General features: G+C 39.6%; 1 long non-coding RNA gene across 4 annotated transcripts in view; it reads right to left on the bottom strand.

The window, feature by feature from the left end:
* LOC311583977 overlaps positions 1 to 13,570 on the bottom strand; it is a 144,505-nt gene that overhangs the window by 91,745 nt on the left and 39,190 nt on the right. The window lies entirely within an intron of this gene.

The following is a 13,570-nucleotide window of genomic DNA, read 5'->3' as shown; positions in this document are numbered from 1 at the left end:
TTCCTGTTAAGCTATTTATCATAAGTCTGCTATTTTGCTATTGAATGTGCCTCTTGCTAACAGCTTTCAATTGAAGGCACATGAACAACTTTAAAATGGAGGTGATTTTCTTCAGTAGGACCTTCCATTGGCTTCACTGATGAATCATTTTTCTGTTTCTTCTGTTTGTGCCTTTCACTAAGTTATTTTCTGAGGAAACTATAAGAAATGATATTCTGGGGCTTTATAGTCACTTTTATTATAATATTTGGCTCAATCTTCATGACTAACTTTTCCAGAGCTGGCTGCATAATTTGCAGACTTGGACACACAAAATAAAACAAAATGTTTCATTCAAAGACTAAGAAATTAAGAAGATAAAACAAAATTATGGGACCCCACTTAAAAAGGAGAAAGTCTACCAGATTGCCATGTTATATTCCCTGGTAGCTGATACTGGACTGATGTCACATGTCACTTGTCGTGGTTTATTGATGAGTAAATGGCTATATATAGAAGTTTATTAACGTTTTCCTGAAGTTTCATCTTTCATTTCCTCAAAATAGTCCTGAAAAAAACATCAGTAATCCAGAAGCCTGTCTCTTCACCTGAGGTGTGTACATTAGTGTTTTAATCCATAGACCTTCATTTTACTTTGCCAAGAAATAATCCCCGATACGAACAATGCTCATCAATCCAGGGCTGGAGCTTCTTCAGTCTGGTGGACTAGTAGTACTTGATTGGACTGATATGGTAAATTTTAAGATAATTACCTAATGAATAAGGCAGGATCTTTAACCTTAAAATGTACAGTGATTTTTTAACATTTGGATAATATGAATATTAGGTCATATCTTTCATATACTCAGTTTGACTTTTTTTTTTTGGTCAGAAAAGAAAATAGTTTAATCTACAAGTTAAACATAGTTCAAAGGATGGCTTTAATTATAGGACTCTGAAGATTGTTTTATTATCCAGTGTTGTATATAAGCAATCAGAGTGCTAGAGAACTTATGAAATATCATTGCTAATTCATTTATTATTCATGTATTACATAGTCTACAATATAGCACTTGAATTTTATTCTTTCTTGACTTGAAATTCTACATTCCTGTATTATTATTTAAAAATCATCCTGAGCCAATGTTGTATAAATATATTAAATTCTTAAATAATAACCACAACCTGTGCAGTTCTTTTTTCCATAACATTGCTGGGATATTTTGTGTTACTTCTCAATGCCATTTCTACTAAGTAAAAAAACAAAAAAAAAACATGTTACAATTTTATTATGTGTAGTGAATATACAGAGTCTTTCTTTCCCCTGGAAGAAAGTTATTGTATAGTCATCAAAGCTGTTTGAGGCATGGAGAGGAAAATGAGTGCGCAAGTGCAGCTTGCTCAATACAGACACAGAGGGAAAATAAGGCTTAAAGTAACAGAATGTGAAGACAGCAGCTGTAAAAACCTGCACACGTGATTCTGGAGTCACCATGATGTCTGTTAGCAGGCAACAACCATTCAGGAGGGATGCTCGGGAAGGCTAGAACATGTTACAAAGACTTTATTCTCAAGGGCCTTCGTCAAGGACTACACTTCAGAGTAAAACATGAGCACAGACTAACTCATCAATCAACAGCGCTTTGCAGAATTTTCTTCATTTTGGAGAAATGACATTGAGAACTAACATAACATACCATGGAAAGATTATCTAATAAAAATATAAAGAAATTGTTCATAAATACCAACATATTTTTATTTTTATTGCTTAACTATGTTCCTTGGTAGTTTTCCTACACACACACATACATACACACACACACACACACACACACACACACACACACACACACATACACACACTTGAATTATATTAAAACAATCTTGCTTTTACTTATGCAACAAAGAGCTTCCAAATATTATCTGGTTTTTGTTTTTGTTTTGTTTTGTTGACTGGCAATCTGTCCTTGGTTCCTATTATCAATTTTCAACATGGATAGAAAGAGAAAAAACAATTGATACTCAAGTGTTGGATCAGTTGTGAGAGATGACTCTTAAAATTTTGCTAAATATAAATAACTCAAGCTTCATTTTCCTATTTATGACATCAGCAAATCCCTGGAGTGAATTATCGCAGGAGGTTTGACTTTCCATCATTTTTCACTGTATCTATTGCATTTATTTTTCAATTTATCATTACCATTCTGGTATCTTATGACAGCAATTTTTGAAAGCTGAGGCACCTGGAGTGTTTCTTGTCAGTCCAGTGAAAATTTGCAACATACATTAAAGCTATTCAGAACAAAGCTATAGAGAAAATATTGAAATAAATTACCTCATCATTTTTGTTTCATTTAAAGCTCTTCAGTTCCAGTATTATACCCTTATAGAAAATGTATGCAGTTAGCAAGTGCTATCCCAGAAGGCAGGTTATGCAGATTGAGACTACCCCTGGAACATCCGGGCTACAAATTTGATAAGTGCTTAGCCTAGCTCATCCCGCTGCTGTGTACATTGAAATACAAACGGAAGCCCAGGGTATACCAGAGGATACTGAAAGACCCCTGATGCCATTCACTTGTCATCATCTGCTTTACTGTCTAGATCCTGTGAATCTTAGAAAATCTTGTTTTTTAAAAGTTGAATAGTTGTGCAGAGTATTTTTTTTCCCATCCTTGCTTGGTATTTATCATCAGAAGCATATTTTAAGTTCAATGCTGGCTATTTCTTTTCTATTTTAATTGTTTCCTGTGATTACTTTTCTGTTTATTTTTAGAGTTAGCCATATTTAGCATCTCTAGAAAAGAATATTTCTGTTTTAGGCACAAATAGTACAGGGGCAAATGCAGTGCAGGAGTATGGAAAATGCCAGTATTGGTACCCTTAATTGAGGATAAACTATAGCCAGGTGTGGTACATATCTGTCATCCAAGCACTCAGAAGGCAGAGGCATGAGGATTGTTAATTTGAGGCCAGACTGAGCAACGTACACTCTCTGTCAGAAAACAAAACAAAAGGAAAATCAAACGTTTCTTTGCCACATCTCCAAGCTCCATTCTCAAAGCAATCAAAAGAGTCCTGCCTTTAACTTCAGGCAACAGTATAGTATATAGTCAACGAAATGACTGTATCGTGCTTTTCCTTGTCTGCTCATCTATAGCTATTTTCTGTTTTGACAAATAAGTATATTACAAGAACAAAATATATATACCATGCTCCATGGATTCTGAAACTGAAGATATTCTCAGAATTTCTCATGTACATTGCAAATAGTATTGTCTACACCATTGAACGATGGCATCTCATTTCATAGGAGGTTTTTCAGAAACTATTGATGACTAAAGGCTTAAAACTCTGTATCTTGAGTTGCCCTTAAAGACATTCACATAGGCACTCATAGGGAAGGACTGACAAACATTTCTGGGGAGCAAACAGATCCAACAGTCAAAGCTCGCTCCAAAACTAAGTATCATGAAATTAAGTTTCCTCCAAAAGACCTTGGCTTTGTTAGTAAGGTGGAAGTGAAGACTCTTGCTGATTTTTTTTTTTTTTTTAGGTTTTGCTTATTCTGAAATAGCCTTTGGTTTCCTGGACTTGCTTTGTAGACCAGGGTCCAGAGCCTGGAACTCACAGCAATCCACTTACCTTGCCTCAGGCTTTCCAAATGCTGTACTACCCTGGCTAACCTCCTGCTGACTCTTACTTTTTTTTTGTCTGTCCCTATTTTATTTTTTTTATTACTAATTTATTCTTGTTACATCTCAATGGTTATCCCCTCCCTTGTATCCTCCCATTCTTCCCTCCCTCCCATTTTCCCCTTACTCCCCTCCCCTATGACTGTTCCTGAGGGGGATTACCTCCCCCTCTATATGTTCATAGGGTATCAAGTCTCCGCTTGGTAACCTGCTGTCCTTCCTCTGAGTGCCATCAGGTCTCCCCCTCCAGGGGACATGGTCAAAAGTGAGGCACCAGAGTATGTGAGAAAGTAATATCCCATTCTCCACTCTACTGTGGAGAGTGTTCAGTCCATTGGCTAGATCTGGGTAGGGGTTTAAGGTTTACCGCCTGTATTGTCCTTGGCTGGTGCCTTAGTTTGAGGGGGACCCATGTGCCCAAATCTGCCTATCATAATGTTCTACTTGTAGGCTTCTAGGACCCTCTGGGTCCTTCTACTTTGCCTTTCTCCCATGATTCTCTCATCTGGAATCCCACTAGAATGTCCTCTCCTCTGTCTCAGTTTCCTGATAAGTGAAGGCTTTCGTGGGACATGCCCCTTGGGCTAATATGCAGATATAAGTGAGTATATACCATTTGAGTCTTTCTGCTTCTGGGTTAACTCACTCATTATGATCATTTCTAGCTCAATCCATTTATCCACAAATTTCGGGAATTCCTTGTTTTTAATAGCTGAATAGTATTCCATAGTGTATATGTACCACAGTTTCTTTATCCATTCTTCTATTGAGGGGCACTTCGGCTGTTTCCATGTTCTGGCTATTATGAATAAGGCTTCTTTGAACATGGTTGAGCAAATTTTCTTGTTGTGTGCTGGAGCATCTTCTGGATATATTCCAAGGAGTGGAATAGCTGGGTCTTGAGGAAGCCCTATTCCCATTTTTCTGAGATAGCACCAGATAGATTTCCAAAGTGGTTGTATTAGTTTGCATTCCCACCAGCAATGAAGGAGTGTTCCTCTCTCCCCACATCCTCGCCAGCATGCGGTGTCACTTGAATTTTTGATCTTCGCCATTCTGATGGGTGTAAGATGGAATCTCAGAGTTATTTTGATTTGCATTTCCCTGATGATTAAGGAGGTTGAGCATTTCTTTAAGTGTTTCTCAGCCATTTGATATTCCTCTGTTGAGAATTCTCTGTTTAGTTCCATGCCCCATTTCTTGATTGGGTTATTTGGTTTGGTGGTATTTAATTTCTTGAGTTCTTTATATATTTTGGATATTAGACCTTTGTCAGATGTGGGGTTGGTGAAGATCTTTTCCCAGTCTGTAGACTGTCTCTTTGTTCTCTTGACAGTGTCTCCTGCCTTACAGAAGCTTCTCAGCCTCATGAGGTCCCATTTATTAATTGTTGACATTAATGCCTGGGCTGTTGGTGTTCTGTTCAGGAAGTTGTCTCCTGTGCCAATATGTTCCAAGCTCTTTCCCATTTTTTCTTCTAAGTGACTTAGTGTCTCTGGTTTTATGTTGAGGTCTTTAATCCACTTGGATTTGAGTTTTGTACAAGGTGACAAATATGGGTCCTGTTGCATTTTTTTACACATAGACATCCAGTTAGACCAGCACCATTTGTTGAAGATGCTATCCCTTTTCCATCGAATGGATTTAGCTTCTTTCTCAAAAATCAAATGACCATATGTGTGTGGATTCATATCTGGGTCTTCGATTCGATTCCACTGATCAACCAGCCTGTTGCTGTGCCAGTACCATGCTGTTTTAATTACTATTGCTTTATAGTACAGTTTGAGATCAGGTATGGAGACTCCTCCAGAGCACCTTTTATTGTACAAGATTGTTTTAGCTATTCTGGGTTTTTTGTTTTTCCATATGAAGTTCAGAATTGAACTTTCAATGTCTTTAAAAAATTGTGTAGGTATTTTGACAGGGATTGCATTAAATCTGTAGATTGCTTTTGGTAGGATGGCCATTTTTATTATGTTAATTCTCCCTATCCATGAGCAAGGTAGATCCTTCCATCTTCTCATGTCATCTTCAATCTCTTTCTTTAGGGTTTTGAAATTTTTTTCAAACAGGTCCTTCACTTGCTTAGTTAGAGTAACTCCTAAGTACTTTATATTGCTTGTAGCTAATGTGAAGGGTGTAGTTTTCCTAATTTCTTCCTCTGCAAGCTTGTCATTTGTGTATAGGAAAGCTACAGACTTTTTGGAGTTAATTTTGTATCCAGCCAATTTGCTGAAGGTGTTTATCAGCTGTAGGAGTTCTCTGGTGGAATTTTGAGGGTCACTTATGTAGACTATCATATCATCTGCAAATAGGGATAATTTGACTTCTTCCTTTCCTATTTGAATACCCTTGATCTCCTTATGTTGTCTTATTGCTCTGGCTAGAACTTCGAGTACTATATTGAAGAGATATGGAGAGAGTGGGCAGCCTTGCCTTGTTCCTGATTTTAGAGGAATTTCCTTAAGTATCTCACCATTTACTTTTATTTTGGCTATTGGCTTCCTATATATAGCCTTTATTATGTTGAGGAAAGTGCCTTGTATTCCCGATCTCTCTAAAACTTTAAACATGAATGGGTGTTGGATTTTATCAAAAGCTTTCTCTGCATCCAAAGAGATGATCATGTGATTTTTTATTTTCATTTTGTTTATGTGGTGGATTACATTGATGGATTTCCGTATATTAAACCATCCCTGCATGCCTGGAATGAAGCCTACTTGGTCATGATGAATGATATCTCTGATGTGCTCTTGTATTCGTTTTGCAAGTATTTTATTTAGTATTTTTGCATCGATGTTCATCAGAGAAATTGGTCTGAAATTCTCTTTCTTTGTTGAGTCTTTGTGAGGTTTAGGTATCAATGAGACTATGGCCTCATAGAATGAGTTTGGTAATGTTCGATCCCTTTCTATCTTTTGGAGTAGCTTGAAGAGTATCGGTATTAGCTCGCCCTTGAAGGTCTGGTAGAATTCTGCACTGAAGCCATCTGGCCCTGGGCTTTTTTTGGTTGGGAGACTATCAATGATTACTTCAATTTCTGTAGGGGAAATAGGGCTATTTATCTTGTTTACCTGTTCTTCACTCAACTTTGGCAAGTGAAATTGATCAAGAAAATCGTCCATTTCCCTTAGATTTTCAAATTTTGTGGCATATATGCCTTCAAAGTAGGATCTTATAATTCTTTGTATTTCTTCAGTGTCTGTTGTTATGTCTCCCTTTTCATTCCTGATTTTGTTGATTTCAATACTGTCTCTCTGCCTTTTAGTTAGTTTGGCTAATGGTCTGTCTATCTTGTTGACTTTCTCAAAGAACCAGTTCTTGGTTTTGTTGATTCTTTGGACTGTTTTTTTAGTTTCTATTTTGTTAATTTCAGCCCTGAGTTTGATTATTTCCAGACGTCTACTCCTTTTGCGTGTTTCTGTTTCTTTTTTTTCTAGGGCTTCCAGTTGTGTCGTTAAGGCGTTTATGTGCGATGCTTCCAATTTCTTTTTAAAGGCACTTAGTGCTATGAATTTTCCTCTTAGCACTGCTTTCAATGTATCCCACAAATTTGGGTATGTTGTTCCTTCATTTTCATTGAATTTCAGAAACTCCTTGATTTCTTTCTTTATTTCTTCCCTGACCCAGGTGTCATTTAGCAGAGAGTTGTTTAATTTCCACATACGTGTAGGCTTTTTGTTATTTCTGTTGTTGTTGAATTGCAGCCTAAGCCCATGATGATCTGATAGGATACAAGGTATTATTTCAATCCTCTTGTATCTGTTGAGGCTTTCTTTGTGAACTATGATGTGATCAATTTTGGAGAAGGTTCCATGGGGTGCAGAGAAGAAGGTATATTCTTTCTTGTTTGGGTGAAAGGTTCTATAGATATCTGTTAGATCCATTTGACCCATGGCATTGGTTAATGATGTTATTTCTCGGCTTAGTTTCTGTTTCGATGACTTGTCCTTCAGTGAGAGTGGGGTGTTGAAGTCTCCCACTATTATTGTGTGGGGATCGATGTGTGGTTTAAGCCTTTTTAGCAGATCTTTTACAAATGTGGGTGCCCTTGTATTGGGAGCATAGATGTTCAGAATTGTGATGTCATCTTGGTTGACTTTACCTTTGATGAGTATGAAGTGTCCGTCCTCATCCCTTTTGATTAATTTTGGTTGAAAGTCTATTTTGTTCGATATTAAAATAGCTACGCCTGCTTGCTTCTTGTGACCATTTGCTTGGAATATTTTTTTCCAACCTTTTATCCTGAGGTAATGCCTATCATTATGGGTGAGATGTGTTTCTTGAATGCAGAAGAATGTTGGATCCTGTTTATGCACCCATTCAGTTAGTCTGTGTCTTTTTATTGGAGAATTGAGACCATTGATGTTGAGAGATATTAACGACCAGTTACTATTAAGAGTCTTAATTTTGATGTTGGTTCCAGTTGAGCGTTTGTGTAGTTGTGTTTTTGCCATGGTATAGTTATCTATTTCCTGAGTAGTTTTGGTTGTAGCTTGCCCCTTTGGGATGGAGTTTTCCTTCTAGTATCTTCTGTAAAGCTGGATTTGTGGATAGGTACTGTTTGAATTTGGTTTTGTCATGAAATATTTTGTTTTCTCCATCAATGTTTATTGATAGTTTTGCTGGGTAAAGTAGTCTGGCCTGGCACCTGTGGTCTCTTAGGGTTTGCAGGATCTCTGTCCAGGCCCTTCTGGCTTTGATGGTCTCTGCTGAGAAGTCGGGTTTTGATTATTATGTGATGGGCAGATTTTCTTTTCTGGTCAATTCTATTTGGTGTTCTGTATGCCTCTTGTATATTTATAGGCATCTCTTTCTTTAGATTGGGGAAAATCTCTTCTATGATTTTATTGAGAATAGTTTCTGGGCCTTGGAGTCTGATATCTTCTCTTTCTTCAATGCCTATTATCCTCAGATTTCTTCTTTTCATGGTGTCCTTAATTTCTTGGATGTTTTGTGTCAGGAGTTTTCCAGATTTGGCATTTTCTTTAATGGTTGCTTCAAGATCTGAGATTGTATCTTCTAGACTTGAGATTCGTTCTTCCATCTCTTGGATTCTGTTAGAAAAGCTCAGCACTGTGTCATTCACCTTCTTCTCTGAGACCTCACGTTCTCGTTTTTCTTCTGTCTGTGTGTTTATCATTGAATCCATTTTCATCTTCGTATCTTGAACAGATTTTTTAATTTCTTTCATCTGGTTGTTTATATTTGCCTGAAAAATTTCCAGTTCCACTCTATGTGCTTCGTTTATGTCTCGCACCTGCTTCGTTGCTTCTTCCTGCATCTGATTTCTAATTTTAATTGTTTCCTCCATTACCATCCTCATTACCAAGGATTTGAGGTCATTTTCTTGTGTTTCCGTTGTATGTGAGTTCTCCGGGTTGTTTTCTTTGGGATAGCTGGGAACTGGAGACACCATGTTGTTTTGGGGTTTTTTGCGTATGCTTTTACGCTGTCCCTTAGACATCTTGCCATCTCTGTTTTTGTTGGGTAACTTCCAGAGTTGAGTGGAGTGAGTCTGATGATAGATTCACTTGTTTTCTCACGATTTCCCTAGGCTGGAAGCCCTGATACTTCACTTGTGTGAATGGCAGGAGGTTAGCCCTGTCGTTTTGGGCTCTCACAGCCAGTGATCCTCAGCTCCCCTTTGCTGTGGGTCCTGCAATCGTTCTGGGTCTCTGAATGATCGTTGGGTCAGGCCAAGGTATCCACAACCTTTTGGGTCCCCTGCCAAGTCCAGCCAGGGATACTGGGCCCGAACCACGCGTGGAGCTCAGCTAGTTTCTCAGGGCCTGAACCGTCTGCCACAGCAGGAGAACTGCGACTGCACTGAGCAAGCACCCAGGGTGGAAGTGAGCGCCCCGCCCAGTGTGCGTCACAGCAGGAAAACCAAGTCTGCGCTGAGCATGCACCCAGGGTATAACTGAGCGCTCCGCCCAGTCCGTGTCACAGCAGGAAAACTGCCGCAGCCCTGAGCAAGCACCCAGAGTATAACTGAGAGCTCTGCTCAGCCCACGTCACAGCAGGAAAACTGCCGCAGCGCTGAGCAAGCACCCAGAGTATAACTAAGCGCTCCGCCCAGCTCGTGTCACAGCAGGAAAACTGCGTCTGCACTGAGCCGGAGCCCAGGGTAGAAGCAGGCACCCCGCCCAGCCTGCGTCACAGCAGAGGAGCTGCGCCTCGGGCAGAACTGCCCGCTGAGCCGAGCCCGCCTCTCCACAGCACAGCTCACTGAGCAAACCCAGGACTCCGGGGCCGAACCGTCCGCTGAGTCCAGCCTGGGTCTCAAGGCCACGCGACCCAAATCCTGTCCAGAGTCCCCTCGCCCGCAGCAACTCCCACCGTCCACCGCACTAATCGCCTCCACTGGAAGGCTCTGAGCTGCAAACCTCAGCCACTGCCTCTGTCGCCGCTGGAGCCGCGGGGGCTGCCCGAGCCGCTGGGGCTGCCGGAGCCGCTGGTAGCACTGCTGTCCCCACAGCCGCCGCCGCCGCTCTGATCCGAGAAAGTCCTCGTTCCTCCCGTGTGCAGGGGCAGGCAGGTCCTCCGCACCCTGGTCCCTCCGAACCGTGGAGCACTTCTGCTGCCGTGGTGTGGGGACCTTGGTGTTCCTGGCTCAGAAATCTGTGCAATTCCCTGAATTGTTCACTGGAGCTTTCAAAAACGGTCCACACTGCTCGCCGCCATCTTGGATCTGGGTCTCCTGCTGACTCTTAAATTTGCATTCTATCTGCTTCTTTGGTCAAACATAGAACTTTGGCTTTGCCTAAGTGAGTTATTTGATAGTCCATATGAAAAGAAATGGGTTTGACAGTGAAAATTGTAAACGTTTTTGTTGTATTCATTTTATTCTCCCTCCCTCCCTCCCTCCCTCCCTCCCTCCCTCCCTCTCTCTCTCTCTCTCTTTTTCTCTCTCTCTCTGTTTTTTGAGATAGAATTTCACTGTGTAGCCCTGGCTGTCCTGGACTTGCTTTGTATACCAGGCTGGCCTCGAACTCATGGTGATCTGCCTGCCTTTACCTCTGAGTGCTGAAAGTAAAGGATTTTGCCTAAAACAGGGTTCTGCATTGTCTCCCTCACTGGCTTCAAAGTCAACATTACTATAGGCCAGCATTCCTTCCGAGAGCTCTAACTGCAACCATAGGCTGTGACTATATCACAGAGAAATTCTTACAGTCGTTTGCTATGTTACTCTGAAGAAATAAACCACTGTTATACTCTCCAGGGAAAATCTGTGAGCATGGAACAAACAATCTTAAAATAGAAGCTCACTGGCATTTGGCTCAAAAACGTCAGGATTTTCATAATTGGCTATTTAAGCTTGCATAGGTGTTGATGAAATGATCCATGCTATAACAAAGATCTCACAGGGGGTTCAGATGGAACCCCCGCCCTGAGCTGAAGAGTGGACACAAATTCCTGTCCCTAATCCAGACACTGTCTGCCATTGATAACAAATTGCAAATTTAAAAAGGGGGGGTGGAGAAGGGGGTTCTTCAGTGAAATAACCCTGAGTATACCACACACACTCTTAAGGCTAGGACCTATGTCAAACACTAGATGGTCAACACAGAACAAAGTCAATGGAATATTTGGAGATTCTTTGTCTAGTACATTGTCTCATAATGCTTTGTCAGGGCTTTTGTTTTGTTTTGTTTTGTTTTTAAAATCATGGGCCCTTTGCATCTATGTTGATTTCTGGTTTTATGGATCTTATATGTGTGCGCCTGCCACTATGTGTTTCTTGAGCATTTCCTTTGGTGTAAAAATATCTTTTATTCTCCTGACTCAATTGATGTCTGGGAAGCTTACTTCCCCTGTCTGCTAACCTAGGACTAGTCCTGGAAGCTTCTAGCCTCTGTACAATTTAATTTAGGCCTAGAATGCTTTCAGCCTCTGAGACTTACAGGTCAAAAAGCTCACCGTTTCTTTTTCTTTCAGAGCTCTGGGCTCAGCTCAGCTGTTGCAGCTCAAACTATTCTCCCAACTGTCATATGTAATCTGCTCTCATCTTCTGGCTTCTTCCCATTTTCTGGTTCTATCATCTCCACCTGAGTTCTCTCTCTACAACCCATCTCTGTATTATTGTCCTGCTAAAAGCTGCCTCCTCTCTCTGAAAAACTGCCTCCTAAGTAGCTTCCCTTTCCTCTCTCTTCTCCTAAGAGTTGGGTATATCCTATTCTGTCAATTTTTCTCGGATTTGTCACCTTTTCTGCCACTCAATTAGACATCACTTTCACATAGGCATGCTTCATTCTACAAACTAATTTTACCTTTGTTTGGGATTAAAGGCATGTATCACCACTTCTGGATCTAAGCTTTTCTTTACCTGATACTTGCTCTATACCAGCTTGGTATCTGTTTGCCTCTGTCTCCTGGATTAAAGGTGTGTCTGTATTCCAGCCTTTGAATGTGATCTCTTGCCAGGGCAGCCAGGTTCTGAATTAAGATTCCTCTATACTCTTCTTCTGTTTGTTTGTTGTGTACTATTCTGGTTGGTTTATTTTATTTTATTTCATTTTATTTTGTCAAAATTATTTATCAATGCTCATGTTCATTCTAATGAGAGGGAGGAAGAAAGGCTGTTGATTGAGGTGATTGGAGAAGCGGGAGGATCTGGGATGAGTTGAAGGAGGGCAAACTGTAATTAGAATATATCGTATGAAAACAAAATTTATTTACAATAAAGTTTTGATCAAAACAAAACAAACAATCAAAACAACAACAAAAGCCCTGCTGTACATACACATACAAGCATCCTTGTGGTAGTGTATAAGGTACAAAGTTAGCAGTGACTTCATTCAGAATGGAATAATTGTTAGATTACAATATATTTTTGTATGCTAAAATGCTTTTTTCTGAATATTTTCTCAGGTTACTTTCAATATTTTAAGCAGTTATTACAACTGATTTTACTTATTTTATCATGATCCATTCGTTTATTATGATCTGTTTGTAAAATTTAATCAAGAAATATGTGTTCTAGCATATTAGATCATAAAAGTTCCTATTGGCTACAGGCATTCTTTTTTAAAGCTTCAGCAGTGCCAGACAGTTGCTTTTAATTACTTTAATCTTCATCAGAAATATGGAAGCAGAAGACAATGATACATCAAGGTGTGGCCATGGCTCAGTAATTAAAACTGTTGTTCCCTAATCTCAGAAAAGACTTGAATGGAAACCTGGGTGTGGCAAGGCGTAGAGTGAAGACAATGATGGTGAGTGGCTTCTTTTAAATGAATAGATAAAGTAGGCATGCTCAGGGTGGCGGCTATACAGAGGCTCAGGGTGTCGGCTAGAAGGATAAATGGTTGTTTTCTTAATAAGTACTCAACATATGTCCTGGTGTCCCCACAAATCCCTCTATAAGGTCTCTCTGTCTCTCTCTCTCTTTTACATTTCATTACTTATGTTTAGTTTTATGTAGCAATTGTCCATTTAAAATATACAAATTTTATTTATTTTTTAAATTTTTTTGCACTAAAGCATCTCTCCAAGATCTAATTTCAGCTTGTTGAGATTTGCTGTCTTTAAGGAAATGAGAATGTCAAAAAGGAAAAGTTGGCTTGTTTGAAACAGATAAAGGTATTTCAACAGTATCCCTGAGTGCTGGAGTTATGGGTCCTGTAGCTTTAACAAGATACCATTTGTTTCTGGCCTTAATTAGTGCATGTATGTATGCTAGTTTTTGTAAGCAGTGACAACTGTACTGATAACCTATGTATGGGAAGTTACAGTTTGTACTCTGGTGAGTTGTGTATAACATCCGGCTGTGTGGCCACAGCAGTGTCCCTTTTCTTCATTAGTCAACACTTTTACCCAAAAAAATCATGCTGTTAAACAAATATAGACTGAAGAGATATCAATATTTATCTGATTACTTATTAAATGGGAGA

Source organism: Acomys minous (genome assembly GCF_964271855.1).
Source record: "Acomys minous genome assembly, chromosome: 15".
NCBI lineage: Eukaryota > Metazoa > Chordata > Mammalia > Rodentia > Muridae > Acomys > Acomys minous.
The sequence above is the reverse complement of the archived record's forward strand: the minus strand, read 5'-3'. Positions and strand labels throughout refer to the sequence as shown.